The following is a 21,804-nucleotide window of genomic DNA, read 5'->3' as shown; positions in this document are numbered from 1 at the left end:
TCTCCTGATGTAACTGTGTTCCTCATTTGACCTGGTAAATTCCCTTTTGCATACTGTCCTTGACAACCTGTCGAAGTTTGACATGCATTATTGAACAGTAGTCGGCTGTGGTCTAGACAATATTTTATAAATGTTTGGCATAACTTCCTTGCTTTTGTACTGCTCTATTAATAAAGGCGAGAAACCTACATGCCCTTTTAATAAACTCCTCAATATTCCTGTTATTTAAAAAAATTGTGTATTGACAAATTTGATTTTATTTCTTTGCAAGTTAGCACAATCAGAGGTTTGTGCATTTGGTTACTTGAACAAGCCCCTATATAACCATTACATCTCCTTGGAAATGCATTAAAAGAGAGTAGTGCTATTCATATTGACTGATCCCTGGAGAACATTATTTCCATTCATTGGTCATTCTTAGCTGCTTGCCTTTTTGCTTTCAATGCAGGCTTCACTTTTACTCATAGTTCTATCTGGCACTTATTTGAAAAGCCAGAGTGCTACTTATGATTCATATGTGACCGGACAAGATTCAAGATTGTTTAATGTAATTTGCTGTACACAAGTATAAAGGTGAGTGAAATATTTGTTACTCTGGATACGACACAGCACAAAAAAAACCCACAAAAGATAAAAAAAACAATAAATATAAATACATAAGATAGCTTATGTACGTACATTGATTATATTGATAGATGATATACATAGATAGGTCTGGTAATAAGGTGCAAAGTAAGGAAATCTTGCTTGCCCAGGCTTAATCAATTCTTTAAATAGGTTAGAGAGAAAGTAAATAATGTAGCCATCATATTTGGCTTAGAATTTCATAAAGCATTTGATAACATATTCCATATTGAATAATGTTAGAGAATGTGTAGTATTGGGTAAGCAACAGAACGACTTCATGACAAAGATGAGAGTGAAGGACTATTTACAGTGGAAAGGTGGGTAGAGGTGATCGACAATGACCACTGCTAGTCAGAATTTACAGGAATAATTTGGACTTTAGAATCAAAAGCAGAATTCCTAAGATTGCAGTTAACATCGAATTGTGTGAGCGTTGGTGTAGAGATACAGGTGTCCCCGGCTTTTCGAACATTCGCTTTACGAAACCTCACTGTTATGGAAGACCTACATTAGTACCCTGTTTTCGCTAACAGAAGGTGTTTTCACTGTTAAGAAGAAAGGCAGCGCGTGATAAAAAATCAGCGCGCGATAAAGGGCAGCGCGCGCCCCGAGCAGCCGCTCTCCCCCGGATTCGTATCAGCATTGCTTAAACACGTTGCATTGAGCAGCGTTAGCAAGATGAGTTCTAAGGTGTCGGAAAAGCCTGAAAGATCTTGTAAGGGTGTTTCACTTAGCGTAAAACTGGACATAATTAAGCGTTTCGATCGTGGTGAACGAAGCAAGGAAAGAGTGAGTTTGGCTAGTGGAAGCTGATGAAGATGATGTTGAAGAGGTTTTGGCATCCCATGACCAAGATCTGATAGATGAAGAGCTGATGCAATTGGAAGAGGAAAGGATAACAATCGAAACCGAATGCAGTAGCGAAAGTGAAGCAACTGTGTGAGTGCGCTACAATGATAAAGTACGACTTTAATCTTGAAAGGGTATGTAGGTTGAGAGGATATTTGCAGGATGGTTTGAGTGCAACGAGACCTGGGTGTCATTATACACCAGTCATTGAAAATGGGCATGCAGGTACAGCAGGCAGTGAAAAAAGCGAATGGTATGCTGGCATTTATAGCGCGAGGATTCGAGTACAGGAGCAGGGAAGTACTACTGCAGTTGTACAAGGCCTTGGTGAGACCACACCTGGAGTATTGTGTGCAGTTTTGGTCCCCTAATCTGAGGAAAGACATCCTTGCCATAGAGGGAGTACAAAGAAGGTTCACCAGATTGATTCCTGGGATGGCAGGACTTTCATATGAAGAAAGACTGGATGAACTGGGCTTGTACTCGTTGGAATTTAGAAGATTGAGGGGGGATCTGATTGAAACGTATAAAATCCTAAAGGGATTGGACAGGCTGGATGCAGGAAGATTGTTCCTGATATTGGAGAAGTCCAGAACGAGGGGTCACAGTTTGAGGATAAAGGGGAAGCCTTTTAGGACCGAGATTAGGAAAAACTTCTTCACACAGAGAGTGGTGAATCTGTGGAATTCTCTACCACAGGAAACAGTTGAGGCCAGTTCATTGGCTATATTTAAGAGGGAGTTAGATATGGCCCTTGTGGCTACGGGGATCAGGGGGTATGGAGGGAAGGCTGGGGCAGGGTTCTGAGTTGGATGATCAGCCATGATCATAATAAATGGCGGTGCAGGCTCGAAGGGCCGAATGGCCTACTCCTGCACCTATTTTCTATGTTTCTATGTTTCTTACAAAGAACTGTGTGATAGAAAAATGCGCGAGGCTCAGCAGTCAAGCAAGCCTTCTGCATCAGCCACAGCAGATGACGAACCTCGACTTTCGACATCGAGGCGGGCAGTCATAGGAGAAGCTGAGCTGCCTGCCCTCATCAACGATGAGATGACACCCCTGTGTGCCACCACCCCAACCTCCGGGCCCCGGACAGATACTGTACCGATTCGCAGAGAATGCAGCGGTAGCCGGGAGGCACACAGCACATCTTTAAGAAAAAAAGCCAAAATAAACATGCTAATTAATTAGGTGCCGCCTAACACGTAATCGTCGGCCCAGATCAGAGGAGATGCAATCGGCAATCGCCTCTGATCTGGGCCAACAATTACGTGCCAGGCAGCACCTCTATGTTCTACCACTATATACAGTTCAACTTGCCATATTGTAAAAATGATGCCAAGGCACTAGAGAAATAGAACATAGAACATAGAATAGTACAGCACAGTACAGGCCCTTTGGCCCACAATGTTGTGCCGACCCTCAAACCCTGCCTCTCATATAAGCCCCCACCTTAAATTCCTCCATATATCTGTCTAGTAGTCTCTTAAACTTCACTAGTGTATCTGCCTCCACCACTGACTCAGGCAGTGCATTCCACGCACCAACCACTCTCTGAGTAAAAAAACCTTCCTCTAATATCCCCCTTGAACTTCCCACCCCTTACCTTAAAGCCATGTCCTCTTGTATTGAGCAATGGTGCCCTGGGGAAGAGGCGTTGGCTATCCACTCTATCTATTCCTCTTATTATCTTGTACACCTCTATCATGTCTCCTCTCATCCTCCTTCTCTCCAAAGAGTAAAGCCCTAGCTCCCTTAATCTCTGATCATAATGCATACTTTCTAAACCAGGCAGCATCCTGGTAAGTCTCCTCTGTACCCTTTCCAATGCCTCCACATCCTTCCTATAGTGAGGCGACCAGAACTGGACACAGTACTCCAAGTGTGGCCTAACCAGAGTTTTATAGAGCTGCATCATTACATCGCGACTCTTAAACTCTGTCCCTTGACTTATGAAAGCTAACACCCCATAAGCTTTCTTAACTACCTTATCCACCTGTGAGGCAACTTTCAGGGATCTGTGGACATGTACCCCGAGATCCCTCTGCTCCTCCACACTACCAAGTATCCTGCTATTTACTTTGTATATTCTATTCTTTGAATATTCTATTCTTCCTGAAATGAATGCTAACATTGCATTTGCCTTCCTCACCAACTCAACCTGCAAATTAACCTTTAGGGAATCCTGCATGAGGACTATCAAGTCCCCTTGCGCCTCAGATTTTTGAATTTTCTCTCCATTTAGATAATAGTCTATGCTTTTATTTCTTATACTAAATTGCATGACTATACAGTTCTTGACACTGTATTCCCTCTGCCAATTGTTTGCCCATTCTCCTAATCTGTATAAGTCCTTCTGCAGCTTCCCTTCCCTGTTTCCACAGTGGCCAACTAGAAAAGGATTCCTTTATTCCTACTCTTTGCTTCCTGCCAGTCAGCCAATACTCTATTCTTGCTAATATATTTCCTGTAATACCATGGTGCCTTAAGTTGTTAAACAGCCTTATGTGTGACACCTTATCAGAGGCCTTCTGAAAATCCATGTGCATAACATCCACCAATTCTCCTTTGTCTATCCTGCTCATTATTTCTTCAAAAAATTTCAACAGAATTGTCAGGCAAGATTTTCCCTTAAGGAAACCAAGTATCACGAAACCAAATGCTCAACAATTGACTCCAACACTTCTCAACCATTGAGGTCAAACTTACTGGCCTACAATGTCTTTTCTTCGGCTTGTCTCCCTTCTTGAAGAGTAGAGTGATATTTGCAATTGTCTAATCCTCCGGAACTATGGTAGAATCTATTGATTCTTGAACGATCATTACTAATGCCTCTGCAATCTCTTCAACCTCCTCTTTCAGAATCCTGGGGTGTAGTCCATCTGATCCAGTTGGGTTATCTACCTCCAGACTTACTAGATTCCCAAGCACTTTCTTCCTTGTAATGGCGGTTTCACTCACCTCTGTTCCCTGACACTTGAAAGTATTGCATACTGCTCATGTTTTGCACAGTGAAGACTAATACAAAATACTTATTCAGTCCGTCCACCATTTCCTTAACCGCATTACTATCTCTCCAGCATTGTTTTCTAGTGGTCTGATATCTACTCTTGTCTCTTTTTTACTCTTTATATACCTGAAGAAACTTCTGGTATCCTTTTTAATAATATTGGCTAGCTTATCTTCGTATTCCATCTTTCCCCTCTTTATGACTTTTTAGTTGCCTCCTGTTGATTTTTAAAAGCTTCCTAATCCTCTATCTTCCCACTAATTTTTGTTCTATTATATGGCTTCCCTTTAGCTTTTATATTGGCTTTGACTTCCGTTGACAGCCATGGTTGTATCATCATTCCTTTAGAATACTTCTTCTTTGGGATGTATCTGTCCTGCACTCTCTAAATTGTTCTCATCTAGTTTAGACCATAGACCATAAGGTTGTAAGATATAGGAGCAGAATCAGGCCATTTGGCCCATCGAGTCTGCTCCACCATTTCATCATGGCTGATCCATTTTCCTTTCAGTCCCAATCTCCTGCTTCCTCCCGTATCCCTTCATGCTCTGACCAATCATGAATGTATCAACCTCTATTTTGGCCCACCTATTCACAAATTATTGTGAACTAAAGCCTGGAGGCAGTGAGGGTTGAGAGAGATGGTAATAAAAGTGTTTACTGTTGTCATTATTCATAAAGAAGCCATCTGCATTCTATTTTTCTTTTTACTCCCTTCACATATTTATGTATAGCATGATCTGTCTGGATGACATGCAAAACTAAAGGTTTTCACCAATCTCAGTATGGCTCTATACCATTACCCATGATGACAATGAGTGGAGGAAGTTCATACAGAGAATTTAGTGGAGGTAGTACATATTTGTAGTTACTTCAAGGTGCACGGAGAGCAACTTCTGTCAGTCCCTGTTATTCTAGCTTCACTTTTTGGAGATATAACTGCTGAATAAATGAGATGACGACTGACTTGGACAAGCTGAAGCAGCAATGTATCACATCCATGGATGATACTGCTGTTTGCTTAGACCTGATTAGTTTCAGTTCTGTGAAGAAGAACTTGACTAGACAGATTTCAACATGAAGATGCAAAGATGCTGTGCAGCTTAATGAGAGGTGGATTTGATGTTCACAGCAAGTAGATCTTCTTATATGTGTGCACTGCTGTACAGGAGTATTTTTTCAAATTATGTATTAAGGTGAATGTAACATTGCTCTATAACTTGTTTGACTGAGGAATGCATATTGCTGGCCTTGGGAGTCTTCTCCATAGTAACATCTCTGATTTTGAGCACTAAGTTTTTTGATTCTTGTGATATTTTTAATACTTTTTCTGCTACCCTACTTTCTCTGCTATTGGACTATGACCAGTATCTTGCTGTTTCTTGTTGCCATGGTGAAATAACCTGCCATTTGACCCATTGCATCTGTGCTGATAATCAGCAACTCTTTTACACATTAAACTCAATGTTTTTGTTCTTTGTCTGTAGGGTCATTGCAAGTGTGAACGCATAACTTTTTAATAGATATTATAGAGGAGTTTTGATACTTCTATATATCAGTGAACCAAATTCTAATTAAAAGTTTTAAGTACAGGTGTACCCTGCTTTTCGAACTTTTGCTTTACGAAACCTCACTGTTATGAAAGACCTACATTAGTACCCTGTTTTCGCTTTCAGAAGGTGTTTTCACTGTTACGAAGAAAGGCAGCGCATGATAAAATATCAGCGTGCAAAAAAATCAGTGCGCGATAAAAGGCAGCGCGCACCCTGAGCAGCCGCTCTCCCCCGGATTCGGAACGGCATTGCTGAAACACGTTGCATTGAGCAGCCGTTAGCAAGATGAGTTCTAAGGTGTCGGAAAAGCCTGAAAGAGTAAAGGTGTTACACTTAGCGTAAAACTGGACATAATTAAGCGTTTCGATCGTGGTCAACGAAGCAAGGACAAAGTGAGTTTGGCTTGTGGAAGTTGACGAAGATGATGTTGAAGAGGTTTGGCATCCCATGTCCAAGAACTGATAACTGAAGAGCTGATGCAATTGGAAGAGGAAAGGATAACAATCGAAACCGAGTGCAGAAATTGAAGCAACTGCGTGAGATTTTCGCTGCAATGATAAAGTACGACTTTAATTTTGAAAGGGTATGTAGGTTGAGGGGATATTTGCAGGATGGTTTGAGTGCTTACAAACAACTGTATGATAGAAAAATGTGCGAGGCTCAACAGTCAAGCAAGCCTTCCACATTAGCCACAGCAGACGATGAACCTCGACCTTCGACATCGAGGAGGGTAGTCATAGGAGAAGGTGAGCTGCCTGCCCTCATCAATGATGAGATGACACCCCTATGGCCCACCACCCCAACACCCGGGCCCTGGACAAATACTGTATCGATTTGCAAAGAACGCAGTAGTAGCCGGGAGGCACACAGCACATCTTTAAGAAAAAAAACCGAAATAAACATGCTAATTAATTAGGTGCCGCCTAACACGTAATTGTTGGCCCAGATGAGAGGCGATGCAATCGGCAATCGCCTCTGATCTGCGCCAACATTTACGTGCCGGGCAGCACCTAATTAATCAGCATGTTTATTTCGGCTTTTTTCTTAAAGATGTGCTGGGTGCCTCCTGGCTACTGCTGTGTTCTTTGCGGCAATGTATCGGGTCGGCGACCCGGAGGATGGGGGCCACTGCAACACCCCGCCTGCGGCGACTCAGTCTAACACACTATCATCAGTGTGCTCGGCGCTGTTTTCCCAATTCCGGTAAGTGATACTACACTGTACATACATTATTTCTACTTTATATAGGCTGTGTATTTTTACGTGTTATTTGGTAGATTTGGCAGCTTCATAGTTTAAAGGTTACTGGAGAGCGCGTTTATGCCAACAGCACTTGCGTGAGATTTTCACTACGGAGATTTGTGCAGGCAATCGTTGTAGAGAAGTATTTCTACTTTATATAGGCTGTGTATTTATCATATCATTCCTGCTTTTACTATATATTACTGTTATTTTAGGTTTTATGTGTTATTTAGCATGATTTGGTAGGTTATTTCTGGGTCTGCGAACGCTCACAAAATTTTCCCATATAAATAAATGGTAATTGCTTCTTCGCTTTACGGCATTTTGGCTTACGAATCGTTTCATAGGAACGCTCTACCTTCCGATGGCGGGGGAAACCTGTACAATGATCCCTTAGTTTTCTTATGTTTCTTTTAAACAATCATTTGTCCTGTCTGAATTAATTTCAGGGGTTGGGGGGATTTTATATTCAGGTGATTTCTTAAAATTTTAATTTTGTTTTGAATCGCACTCAATTTATTTGAGATTGAGTGCCAGTACTTAGGAATTTTGTGGAGTTTTTGAAAACTGTGTTTCAAACATCTCTATATTTGTGAGACAGAAATATATTTGTCTGCCATTTGTAAAGGTAGGTTTAGTTATTTTAATTATTTGATTGCAATTGCCAAAAGAAACAACAGAAAATCTATGATTATACTTCGAAGTTTAAATACTTGAAACATCAGATGATGTTGGATATGAGAATACAAGGGACTGCAAATGATGGAATCTGGAGCAGCAAACAATCTGCTGGAGGAACATAGTGGGTTGACGTTTCCTTTTTCCCTACAGGTGCTACTTGACCTATTATTGATGTTGTATGAGCCTGGCAAAACTCCTTAAATTGTCTGTTTTGGCACATTTGCTGATTCAGCATGCATAGCTAGCATTATTGTTCAAATTATCTCTCCCTTTAATATTTATTATTATTATTCCCAGTTCCATTAGTTTGAATTTAGAATAGATATAACCAGTCCCACAAAGTATTGCACTCAATGAACTCTCCTTGAGCTTCTAGCTGGGTACAGGAAGCCCAAGAAGAGTTTATTTATCAACTACGCCTGGAAAGCACTAGATCCTTTTGTATTACATTCAATACAATTCCACTTATTATGTTGCTAATGCTTCTCAACAAGTATTAACTTCATTGAGAAAAAGTGGGTGTTGTTTTGGCAGTCTTTTGCAGTGCATGCTGATTTTTTTTCCTGGGGGAATTTCTGATCCATAATAAATGGAATGAAGTTTGCAAAATCTTAGGAATTGTTCATGAACTATTCACTAAAACCAGCAAAGAAACATTCATTTGCTTGCAAATGCTAAAACCATAATAATTTCTAAGTAAATTTTGACACATGACTTAACAGGCAAGGATAATACTAAACTGTAGTACTGGGGAAAGAAAGATTCACTAAGTGCAAATTCAAAGTCCAAAAGTTCAAAGTAAAATTTATTATCAAACTACATGTATGTTACTATATACAACCCTGAGATTTATTTTCCTGCGGGTATACTCAACAAGTCTATAGAATAGTAAGTATAACTGGATCAATGTAAGATCAAACAGAGTGCAGAAGACAGCAAACTTTTGCTTGCATGGTGAGAGGTGGGAATGTTGATGTTTTATGCTAGAATCAGTAGTGGGGTAGGGGAAGGATTGATGCTGCTTGCTTCTGCTTGTGTGTGGGAGGTCAGGGGGCTTTGGGGTTCTTATTCATTCTTTGGGGGTTTCTCTTTTCTGAAATGTCTGTAGAGAGTAAGAATTTCAGGTTGTATATTGTATACATCTTGATATTAAATGAAACTATTGAAATGCAAAGTACATTGCAGTAAATAATGACAAAATGAGAAAACAAGATAAATAAACCTTGAAGTGAGATCATTGGTTGTGGGAACTGCTCACTAAATGAGCAAGTGAGTAATTATCCTCTTTTGTTCAAGGGCCTCATGGTTGTGGATTGTAACTGTTCTTGAACCTGGTGGTGTGAGTCCTAAGGCTCTTGTACCTTCTATCCGACGGCAGCAGCGAGAAAAGAGCATGGCCAGGGTGGTAGGGATCTCTGATGATGAATGCTGCTTTCCAATGACAGCATTTCACATAGATGAAGATGGTTGGGAGGGTTTTATCCATGATTCAAATTCAATACCTTTTGTAGGATTTTCCATTCAAAGGCATTTGTGTTTCTGTGATGCACCCAGGCAATATACTCTCCACTGCACATCTATAGAAGTTCCTCAAAGTTTTCAATGTTATACCAAAAATCCCTGCGACTGCTAAGGAGGTAGATGTGCTGCTGTGCTCTCTTCATAATTGTACTTGTGTGCTGGGTTCAGGAGAGGTCCCTTGAAATAGTAACACCCAGGAACCCAGTTGCTAACCCTCATCTCTCTGATCCTCCGATGAAGGCTGGCTCAGGGACCTCCAGTTTCCCTCTCCTGAAGTCTATAACCAGTTTCTTTGTTTTACTGACATTAGCAGGTTGTTTTTATGACACCACTCAGCCAAATTTTCAATTTCCCTCCTTTAATGCTAATTCATCACATTGGAACTGTGCTTAGCCACACAGTCATGAGTGTAAAGTGAGTAGAGCAGGGAACTAAGGACACAGCCCTGTGGTGCACCTGTGTTGATAGAGATTGTGGAAGAGATTTTGTTGCCAGTCTGAACTGCCTGGGGTCTGCAAGTGAAATCCAGAATCTTATTGCTTATTGATTGGTTTTGAGGGGATGATGGTATTGAATGCTGAGTTGATAAAGAGCATCCTTATGTATGTACCTTCACTGGCATCACCATCATTGAATCCCCTACTATTAATATCCTGGGGGTTACCATTGACAGGAAATTGAACTGGTCTAGTCATATAAACACCGTGGCTACCAGAGCAGGTCAAAAGCTAAGAATCCTGCACTGTGTAATTCACCTCCTGACTCCCCAAAGCCATCTACAAGGCTCAGGTCGGGAGCGTAATGGAATACTCGCCACTCGCCTGGATGAATGCATCTCCATCAACACTCAAGAAGCTTGACACCATTCAGTACAAGGCAGCCCACTTGATTGGTTCCCCTTCCACAAACATCCAATCTCACCACCTTCGACAAACATTGGCGACAATGTGTACTATCTACAAGATGCACTGCAAAAACACACCAAATTTCCTAAGGCAGCACCTTCCAGACCCACGACCATTATATCTAGAAGGACGAGAACAGCAGATACCTGGGAACACCACCACTTGGAAAACCCCCTCCAAGTCACTCACCATCCTGACTTGGAAACATATTGCCATTCCGTCATTGTCGCCGGGTCAGAATCATGGAATCCCCTCCCTAACAGCGCTGTGGGTGTACCTACACCTCAGGACTTAGAGAAGACAGTTCATCATCACCTTCTCAAGGGCAACTAGGCATGGGCAATAAATGCTGGCTTACCTGGCAATATCCGCATCCTGTAAATGAATAAAAAAAAAACTTTTGCTGTCTTGTAGTGCCAAGATTGGGTGAAGAGTCAGTGGGGTGGCATCTGCTGTGGATCTTTTGCTCCGGTAGACAAATTGGAGCAGATCCAAGTCACCTGTCAGGCAGAAGCTGATATGTTTTATCCCCAACCTTTCGAAACACTTCATCACTGTGGATGTAAGTGCAGCTGGACGATAGTCATTGAGGCAGGTCACCGTGTTGAAGCAGGTGGGCACCACACAATGTCGAAGTGGGAGGTTAAAGATCTCAGTGCACACAAGCCAGTTGGTTAGCACAGATTTTTAGTACAAGGCCAGGTACTCTGTCTGGTCTAGATGCTTTCCTTGGATTCACCCTCTTGAAGGCAGCCCGCATGTCAGCTTCAGATATTGAGATCAAAGGATCATTGGGAGATGTGGGGTTGGCAATGGTTTACACTTCTAGTAAAATTTTGTTATTTTAAAGACTTAATTCTTTACTTTTCTTAGAAGGCTAGAATCTATATAGTTAGAATTTTTATAATTGATCCTCATTCCAAAATTGCACTGGTAAAACTATGCATTGGGAATTCATTGAAGTACAGTTCTGGTATTGCTCTGCATCTTCGTGGTGATCAGTTTGGAATTCTGTCCTGGATCATGAGGTAGTATCGATGGAAAGCACACAACCACTTTTGATGTATAAAATACACAGAATTATCTGTGGTAGTATCACATAAATGGTTTTATCTTCGTTACGCAAGAAAAGTAATGCCAGTATATGTCATATTTTGTAACGCTGGTTGTGAATAATCTTAAGAAAACAATGACTATCCATCTGAATTCCTTTCTTGGCTATATTATGTTAACAATTCCCTTGGAGCATTTACCTTTTCATAATCTGCTATTATCAACTCCTTTTCGCAACTGTTCATGTCTATTACTGCTCTATTTGCAACCTCAATTTCAATTTGAAATGCTTGAAAGTGTTGTATCCATCTATTGTGCCCATATTTCCCTGAAATTTCTGTATATCTTCAAGTTTTCAAATGTGATAGGACTGTCAATCTTAAAAATCTGCAAATATTTAAAAATGTATGTCCTCTGTGAAGTCTGTTTTTGAAAGACCCAGTGCATATCAGCATGTACTTAAAATTTACTCATTTGAACAAACTGTACGTCATTCACCACAATATCTCCTCTTGGAGCTAGGAGCCAAATGTTGTGTCATCATGCTTCTGTAAAGCATTCCTTGTAGGTTGTTTTTCTCCTTTGTCTTTGATATTTCTTAAAAAAAATGTGCCGAAGATATATCCCATCCATATCAGGATGTAGCTTCACAGATTGTTATTCTGTAATAAAGTTCAAACTAAATTTATTATCAAAGTACATTTATGTTACATATATACTACCCTGAGATTCACTTCCCTGTGGGCATTCACAGCAAATACAAAGAAACACAACAGAATCAATAAATCCTATAACCATAATAGAATCAAAGAAAAACCGCACCAACTGGGTGTACAACCAGTCTGCAAAAGATGACAAACTGCAAATACAAAAAGAACGAAGAAATAATAATAATAATGATAAATAACTAAGCAATAAATATCAAGAACATGAGGTGCAGAGTCCTTGAAAGTGAGTCCAGAGGTTGTGGGAAAAGTTTTAGTGACATGGGCGAATGAAGTTGACTGAAGTTATCCCCTTTGGTTCAAGAGCCTGATGGTCGAGGGCTAATAACTGTTCCTGAACCTGGTGATGTGAGTTCGAAGGCTCCTGCACCTTCTGTCTGATGGCAGCAGCGAGAAGAGAGCATGTCCTAGTTGATGAGGGTTACTGTTGATGGATGCTGTTTTCCTGTGACAATGTACCATGTAGATAATGCTCAATGATGGGGAGAGTTTTACCTGTGATGGACTGGGCAGTATCCACTACATTTTGTAGGATTCCGTTCAAGGGCATTAGTGTTTCCGTACCAGTTGTGATGCAGCCAGTCGACTCTTCACCATGCGTCTATAGGAGTTTGTCAAACTTTTCGATGTCATGCGGAATCTTTGCAAACTCTGAATGAAGTGAAGGTGCTGCTGTTCTTTCTTCGTAGATGCACTTTTCGTGCTGGCAGGTCCTTGGAAATGACAGCACTGAGGAATTTAAAGTTGCTGCCCCTCTCCACCTCTGTTTCCCTGATGATGACTGGTTCATGGACCTCTGGTTTCCTCTTCCTAAAGCAATGATCAACTCTTTGGTTTTGCTGACATTGAGTAAGAGGCTGTTGCTGTGGCATAACTCAGCCAGAATTTCAGTCTCTCTCCTATATGCTGATTCGCCACCACCTTTGATTCAGCCTGCGGCAGTGGTGTCATCAGTAAACTTGAATATGGTGTTGGAGCTGTGCTTAGCTTCACAGTCATAAGTGTAAAGTGAGTAGAGCAGGAGGCTAAGCACACAGCCTTGTGATGTTCCCATGCTGATGGAGATTGTGGAGGAGATTTTGCCAATCCAAACTGACTGGGATCTGCAAGTGAGGAAATAGAGGATGCAACTGCACAAGGAGGTACTAAGGCCAAGGTCTTGAAACTTATTGATTAGTTTTGAGTGGATGACTCCGTGGATTCAATAGTATTGAATGCTGAGCTGTGGTCGGTAAAGACTATCCAGATGTATGCAACTTTGCAGTTCAGATGTTCTAGGGTTGAGTGATGAGCCAATGAAATGGCATCTGCTATGGACCTGTTGCATTGGTCGGCAAATTGGAGCTGAACAAGTGGGTTCTCAGGCAGGAGCTGATGGGTTTTATCACCTCCTCAAAGCACTTCATCACTGTGGATGCAAGCTCTCATGGGCGATAGTCATTGAGGCAGGTTACCATGTTCATCTTAGGTACCACTATAATTCAAGCCTGCGTGAGGCAGGTGGGTAGCTCAGACTGTTGAAGCTGGAGGTTAAAGATCTCAGTAAACACTCCTGCCAGCTGATCTGATCAGCTCAGGTCTTTAATACTTGGCCCGGTACCCCATCTGGGTTGGATGCTTTCTGTGAGTTCACCCTTCTGAAGGATGCTCGCACATCGGCCTCAGAGTCAGTAATCACAGGATCATTGGGAACTTTGGGAGTTTGTGATGGTTCCTGCATGTTTTAACGTTCAAAGTGAACATAGAAGCTACTGAGCTCTGCTGGAAGCATAGCCCTGTTGTAGCCTCTGTAGCTTGATTTCAACCCCTGCAGCAATGGTTGAACATCCATCATTGATTCAAGTTTAGTCTGGATTTGCGACTTCACCTGTGAAATGGCTTTCCGGAGTTCGTACCTAGACTTCTTGTAATTTTATTGGTCTCCAGACCTGAATGCCTCTGTTCTGGCCCTCAGCAAATTGCAGATCTCATGGTTCATCCAGGGATTCTGGTTGTGGAAGACTCTGAATGATTTTGTGGGGACACACTTGTCTACAACTCTTTTTATAAAGTCTGTGACAATGATTATGTATTCACTCAGATCCACAGATAAGTTCTTGAACACGGCCCAGTCTACTGACTTGAAGCAATTCCATAGCCATTCGTCTGCCTCGTGCAACCACTTCTTTGTTGTCCTAATCTCTGGATCCTTGCTCTTTAGTCTCTGCCTGTATGCAGGTAGAAAGACTACCAAGTGATCAGATTTCCTGAAATGCTGTCTGGGCATGGAATAGTAAGCATTCTTTATCTTAGTATAACAGCGGTCAAGTATGTTGGGACTTCTGGAGCTGCAGGTTATATACTGATGGTATTTGGGCAGGGGTTTCTTCAAGCATGCCTGATTGAAATCCCTGACTATGATTTGAAATGCGTTGGGATGGACTGTTTCTTGTTTGGTGATGGCATCATGCGGTAACCCAGGCACTTAATCATAGTCATCCACTGGTGGTGTGTAAGCTGTGGTCTGGATCACGGATGAGAGCTCCCTTGATAAATAGAATGAAAACTATTTGGTCGTTAGGTGTACGAAGTTTGGTGAACCCAGGATCGGGATAACCACCACATCAGAGCACAGCAGTTTGTCATGAAACACACACTTCCACCTTTTGTCTTTCCTGAATCAGCAGATTATTAATTAGCAACAGTTAAAGGATGTCTTTGAAAAGGAGTGCAGACGTGTTAGCTGACAGGCCCATACACCTCCCTTGCTAAATATTACTCACTTTGAACTAGGGCTGCTTTTTTTTGTCTTTTATATGAGACAGCACAAGGTGTTGACTCTGTTGTACTTAAAAAGCTTCAGGCAACAGGCATAAACTCTCAATACCCTACTCAGCTGTTCTATTGTTCAAATGCAGATGCAGAACAGATGCCAGATGGTTAAAAATCGATAGTTTACTCAGTTGAATGATCATACATCCACCAATTCAGTAAAACTGAACACTTGTCTTAGTCTTAGAGTGGTTATATTCAGTAAAACAAAGTGAGTGTAATGAAGATTGATAATTCGCATGCTAAGACTTCATGACATCAAGTTTGAATCGTGTTCCATTTAGACCACCGCTCATGATGGCTAATAGAAAGTAATGGCTTAATAAAATTACAACATATTGCAGGAATAAGTATTGATTGCCAGTTCTGAAGGAAGTAATTGACTGACAGTCTTGTTTTGCTTTATTCATGATTACTGCCGGATCTGAATATTTCCAGCATTTTCCTCTTTTACTTTTAATTTCCAGCATCTGCTTTAGTACTTCTCCAAATATTTGTGAAGGGTATCTATGTTCATGGATAGGCAGGAAATATGATGCATAAAATTGATTTCCAGGTACAAGTATCCAACAACTTGTTTGAACTAGAAAAAAATTACCTTTTTGGAAAAAATTGGAATATACTTATTTCTAGAATTGAGATAATGTTACTTCAGTAGTCACATTTCAATGTAAGATCTTTGCGAGATTACTCAGTACTGTTTTGTATATGTGCAGTAAGTTATATAAACTTTGAATGGCTCAAGATTATTACACCCATGTTTCTGTATCAGTGGTAAAATTACATTAGTCATATTTTCCATTTGCCTATAATTTTAGGATTATTCTAGTAAGAAATGCTGCTTTGTGGAATTTCAGTGTTTGTTGTTGAGCCATTAAGTAGAGTCTGACTCTTCGTGACCTCATGGACCATAGGTCCATAGGGTTTTCCTGGCAAGTTACGGAAGTAGATTGCCAGGCCTTTCTTCCACACAGATACTGCTGCTGCCCAGGTTGGGACCCGGCTGGGTTTGAACTCAGGACCATCTGCCTTGAAGTTCAATGTTGATGCCACTACACCACCAGCCAGAATTTATTTAGAGTCTACTTTTGCATTTGATTTGCTCATTGTACAATTGAGGACCGTTCCAACATCAGTTGAAGTTTATGGCATGCTTTCTTGTTTTACCAATTGAAGGGAGTATTTGATCTTATAATTTTTTCCCCCACTGACAAATTGTCTTCTAATCAAGGCAACATTCGTTATTCTTTCCAAAGCAAATGCATTCATTACTTAGATAAGGTCACTATTTGAAAAAGGAGGGGAAAGAGAAAAAGGATCCACATGCCTGTTATTCTGGTAGGCGGAAAGGCACCTGAATCAGAATCAGGTTTATTATCACCCGCATGTGTCATGAAATTTGTTAACTTAGCAGCAGCAGTTCAATGCAATACATAATATAGAAGAAGATGATAATAATAAATAAATAAATAAGTAAATCAATTACAGTATACCTATATTGAATAGATTAAAAATCGTGAAAAAAACCAGAAATATTATATATTTAAAAAGTGAGGTAGTGTTCAAGGGTTCAATGTCCATTTAGGAATCGGATGGCAGAGGGGAAGAAGCTGTTCCTGAATAGCTGAATGTGTGTCTTCAGGCTCCTGTATCTCCTACCTGATGGTAACAGTGAAAAAAGGGCATGCTCTGGGTGCTGGAGGTCCGTAATAATGGACGCTGCCTTTCTGAGACACCACTCCTTGAAGGTGTACTGGGTACTTTATAGGCTAGTACCCTAGATGGAGCCAACTAAATTTTCAATCTCTGCAGCTTCTTTCAGTCCTGTGCAGTAGCCACCAGCCCCTCCCCCTCCCACATACCAGACACTGATGCAACCTGTCAGGATGCTGTCCAGTTTTTGAGTGCGTTTGTTGACATACCAGATCTCTTCAAACTCCTAATGACTCCTAATATAGTTGCTGTCTTGCCTTCTTTATAACTGCATCAATATGTTGGGACCAGGTTAGATCCTCAGAGATCTTGACACCAAGGAACTTGAAACTGCTCCCTCTTTCCACTTCTGATCCCTCTATGAGGATTGGTATGTGCACCTTCGTCTTACCCTTCCTGAAGTCCACAATCAGCTCATTTGTGTTACTGACGTTGAGTGCCAGGTTGTTGCTGTGACACCACTCCACTAGTTGCCATATCTTGCTCCTGTATGCCTCTCATCACCATCTGAGATTCTACCAACAATGGTTGCATCATCAGCAAATTTATAGATGGGATTTGAGCTATGCCTAGCCACACTGTCATGGGTATAGAGAGTAGAGTAGTGGGATAAGCACACACCCGTGAGGTGCACCAGTGTTGATTGTCAGCGAGGAAGAGATGTTTTCAGCAATCTTCACAGATCCGTGCCAGAATCCATAATTAAGGAAATAGCATTGTGCAGAGTCAGTATGGGTTTATGAAAGGAAAATCATTTTTGACAATCTTTTGGAATTTTCTGAGGTTGTGATTGGAAGACTAGACAAGGGGAAACAAGATGATATATTGTGTTTGAAGTTGCAGAAGGCCTTCCGTAAAGTGTGCACAAGATATTCTTCAAATGAAAGTGCAGGGTATCAGTTGCAGAGATGCTTGTGAGTGAGGGGTAGGCTAGAGGAAATGTATGTGATTGGGTAAAGCCACTTTGGTAATGTAGTAAAGGGGAACGAACAAATGGCAGATGAACAGAATAATTACTTTCCATCAGTCTTAATTGTGGAAATCACTAGTAGTATGCCAGAAATTCAAAAGTGTCAGGTGGTAGAAGTGAGTGTAATCGCTATTCCTAAGGAGAAGGTATTCGGGAAACTGAAATAGCCTGAAGGCAGCATGGTCATATTGTGTGATAGGTGTTTGTGTCATTCAGCCAAGTGTTCAGAATCAGAATCAGGTTTAATATCACCAGCATGCAGTGATGCTAGAAAGTTTGTGAACCCTGTAGAATTTTCTCTATTTCTGCATAAATATGACCTAAAATGTGATCAAATCTTCACCTAAGTGCTAAAACCCGATAAAGAAACCCCCAATTAAATAAATAACACAAAAACATTATACTTGATCATTTATTTATTGAGAAAAATGATCCAATATTAGATGTATTTGTTGGAAAGGGAAGAAGATGCTGCTGCCATCTCACAGAAGGATGATACAGTTAAGCTAGGAAAGGGCAAAACTTGATGATTATGAGATACTAGGAAGACTAGTTATACTATGTGTGGACAGGCCATTAAATCTCTCTTAGTTTGGACTGTATTATAGGTCTAACCTCTGGTTCCCTCTGTTTCTTTCCTCTTCCATTGTAACTTAAAACTTTACTTTATCTCTAAATCTTCCCACTTCTGATTGACCAGAGATTTTGACTAGAAACTTGTTTATCTATCTACCTGTGCCACCTGACCCACTGGGTATTTCCAGATTTCTTCTGTTTAAATTTCAGTTTAACCATGGCAGCAGGGAAGCTTTTGGAATAAGTTATTAGGAACAGAATTAGCAGGGGCTTAGAAAAAAAATGTGGATTGGTTATGGAAAGTGTGGCATTGATTTTTTTTTGAAGGTCAAGTCATTTTTAGCCAGCTTGATAGAGTGCTTAGAAGGTAAGAGTGTTGAGGAGGAAAACCTGGTTGATGGAGTATATATGGACTTTCACAAAGCATTTGATCAAGTGGCACAATGCAGGCTTATCACAGAATGTCAGAGAATAAATGGTGCAGTAACTGAATGGATAGAAATCTGCCCACATGATAGAATGTGCAGTGAACTGGCAACTTGCTTTTCTTTGTTCTTGAGTAATGTGCTTTCCAGGGTTGGTGCTAAGACATTTTTTGATGTATTTTAATGAGTGGAATTTAGTGTACAGGATGCATTTTCCAAATCTTGGATAATACTATGCTTGTAAGTGTAGTGAACTCTGAAAAGGATAATGATAGATTTTTAGGTATATACAGCCACAGGAAATTGGCAGACATGTGGCAGGTGAAATTTAGCGCTGATAAATGCAAATTGTTACAAATGAGTGGGAATAATAAGGAGAGGCAATATTAACTAGAGAGCTGAATTATAAAAGTGATAATAGTAAATAGGAACAGCTGGTATACACTAGAAGCTGTCTTCTCTTTCTGAGGTTCTATGATATTGAAGGAAGGTTTTTTATATATATATATATATATATATATAATATTTGTGGTGAGGACAAAGCTTTGTGATGAAATGGAGAGTGATGGAAAACTCAGTTTGATTTGTGATTTACGTTCATCAACAAATTAAGATGGCCCAGAATACCAGCATTGGTATTAATATGCCTAAAGTCTTTTGAACAAGATTGCATTTAATTCTTGCATTTACAATGCACACAAATGGGACACTGGTCTTTATCTTTGTTTTATTTGAAAGGGAGGTTTGTGGTGAACTTGGGTTGATTGCTTCCATAACACATGCAACGTGGAGAAGAAGGCTGTCAAATTTTAGCTTAGCGTTGAACACTGGAAAATAAAAGCTGAGCAATTTACTCTTTCTTTATAGGAATTTGAACATGCTGAACATTGAAACAAAAACTGGAAATGTCAGTTGGCCAGAAATATCCTATGCTTTAAGATTTGAAGTTATTTAAAAAGCCTTCCTTATATTAAATCTCATTCACAAACCACTTTTGTTTTTGTTGAGTTACCCTGGCCTCAGAATAAAAAAAGCCTCATGTATAAAATCCCTATTTCTTTGAATCAACCATAGTATCTCTTCTCTGTACAATGCCACAAGTCATTTTTCATTTTCCATTTCTGATTTCTTAAAATACCCCCAATTTTAATTACAACGTTATTGGAGACCATGTCCCAGCAGCCACAATGACTACAGACCGGTGGCATTGACCTCCCACATCATGAAGACCCTGGAGAGACTTGTTCTGGAGCTGCTCCGGCCTATGATTAGGCCACACTTAGATCCCCTCCAGTTCGCCTACCAGCCCCGACTAGGAGTTGAGGATGCCATCGTCTACCTGCTGCACTGTGTCTACGCCCACCTGGACAAGCCAGCGAGCACTGTGAGGGTCATGTTTTTTGACTTCTCCAGTGCATTCAACACCATCCGCCTTGCTGTGCTGGGGGAGAAGCTGACAGCGATGCAGGTGGATGCTTTCCTGGTGTCATGGATTCTTGATTACCTGACTGGCAGACCACAGTACGTGTGCTTGCAACACTGTGTGTCCGACAGAGTGATCAGCAGCACTGGGGCTCCACAGGGGACTGTCTTGTTTCCGTTTCTCTTCACCATTTACACCTCGGACTTCAACTACTGCACAGAGTCTTGTCATCTTCAGAAGTTTTCTGATGACTCTGCCATAGTTGGATGCATCAGCAAGGGAGATGAGGCTGAGTACAAGGCTACGGTAGGAAACTTTGTCACATGATGTGAGCAGAATTATCTGTAGCTTAATGTGAAAAAGACTAAGGAGCTGGTGGTAGACTTGAGGAGGGCTAAGGCACCGGTGACCCCTGTTTCCATCCAGGCGGTCAGTGTGGACATGGTGGAGGATTACAAATACCTGGCGATACGAATTGACAATAAACTGGACTGGTCAAAGAACTCTGAGGCTGTCTACAAGAAGGGTCAGAGCCATCTCTATTTCCTGAAGAGACTGAGGTCCTTTAACATCTGCCGGACGATGCTGAGGATGTTCTACGAGTCTGTGGTGGTCAGTGCTATCATGTTTGCTGTTGTGTGTTGGGGCAGCAGGCTGAGGGTAGCAGACACCAACAGGATCAACAAACTCATTCGTAAGGCCAGTGATGTTGTGGGGATGGAACTGGACTCTCTGACAGTGGTGTCTGAAAAGAGGACGCTGTCCAAGTTGCATGCCATCTTGGTCAATGTCTCCCATCCACTACATAATGGACTGGTTGGGCACAGGAGTACATTCAGCCAGAGACTCATTCCACCGAGATGCAGCACAGGGCATCATAGGAAGTCATTCCTGCCTGTGGCCATCAAACTTTACAAGTCCTCCCTTGGAGGGTCAGACACCCTGAGCCAATAGGCTGGTCCTGGACTTATTTCCTGGCATAATTTACATATTAGGATTTAATTATTTGTGGTTTTATCACTATTTAATTATTTAAGGTGCAACTGTAACGAAAACCAATTTCCCTCGGGATCAATAAAGTATGACTATGTCTATGTCTTCATCTGCCAAAGCTGTGAACTCTGGAATTGTGGGTAATTGCTGGCAATCCACTACAGAACTGGCATAAAAATCTTTGCAAATTTAACATTCAGGTAATATCATTTTTAACATCTATTACTTCTCAGGATGTTAGGTATCATTGATAAAGACTGACTTTTGTTATAAAACATTTGTTTAGGGTCTTATCTTCTTTCTTTAGGCCCATAACCCATATGGGGGTATAGGCCACTGACTTGTGATCATCGGCCGAGTTATTTATTTAGGGTGTTATGTATGAATGTTTTCTGTACTTTGCTGCGTGATTGAATTGTTTGTATTTTAAGTGTAGTGTCTACCGTTATGCTTATAATGTCAGTAGGCTATTTCATTCTTTTGATCTTTGCCAGTTCCAAAGGGAATAATCCCCAGTTCCATTACTCCTCTCATTATTTGCCTGTATCCATGTAACTTATGCTACCACACATTTTCATGAACAACTTCTTGATTATTTTTGCTACTAACCTACACAAAGTGAAAATTTACAGTAGCTGGTTAATCTATTATTTCCTTGCAGAGTGGGAGGACATCAAAGCACACATAGGAAGCCCATGCTTTCACAGAGAATGCGTATACTATG

The 21,804-nt window shown here is 40.9% G+C and overlaps 1 protein-coding gene across 2 annotated transcripts in view; it reads left to right on the top strand.

Annotated features, from left to right (window-relative positions):
• cdkal1 (CDK5 regulatory subunit associated protein 1-like 1) overlaps positions 1-21,804 on the top strand; it is a 524,935-nt gene that overhangs the window by 47,395 nt on the left and 455,736 nt on the right. The window lies entirely within an intron of this gene.

The sequence above is a fragment of the Mobula birostris genome, chromosome 19, assembly GCF_030028105.1.
Source record: "Mobula birostris isolate sMobBir1 chromosome 19, sMobBir1.hap1, whole genome shotgun sequence".
NCBI classification, from domain to species: domain Eukaryota; kingdom Metazoa; phylum Chordata; class Chondrichthyes; order Myliobatiformes; family Myliobatidae; genus Mobula; species Mobula birostris.
The sequence above is the reverse complement of the archived record's forward strand: the minus strand, read 5'-3'. Positions and strand labels throughout refer to the sequence as shown.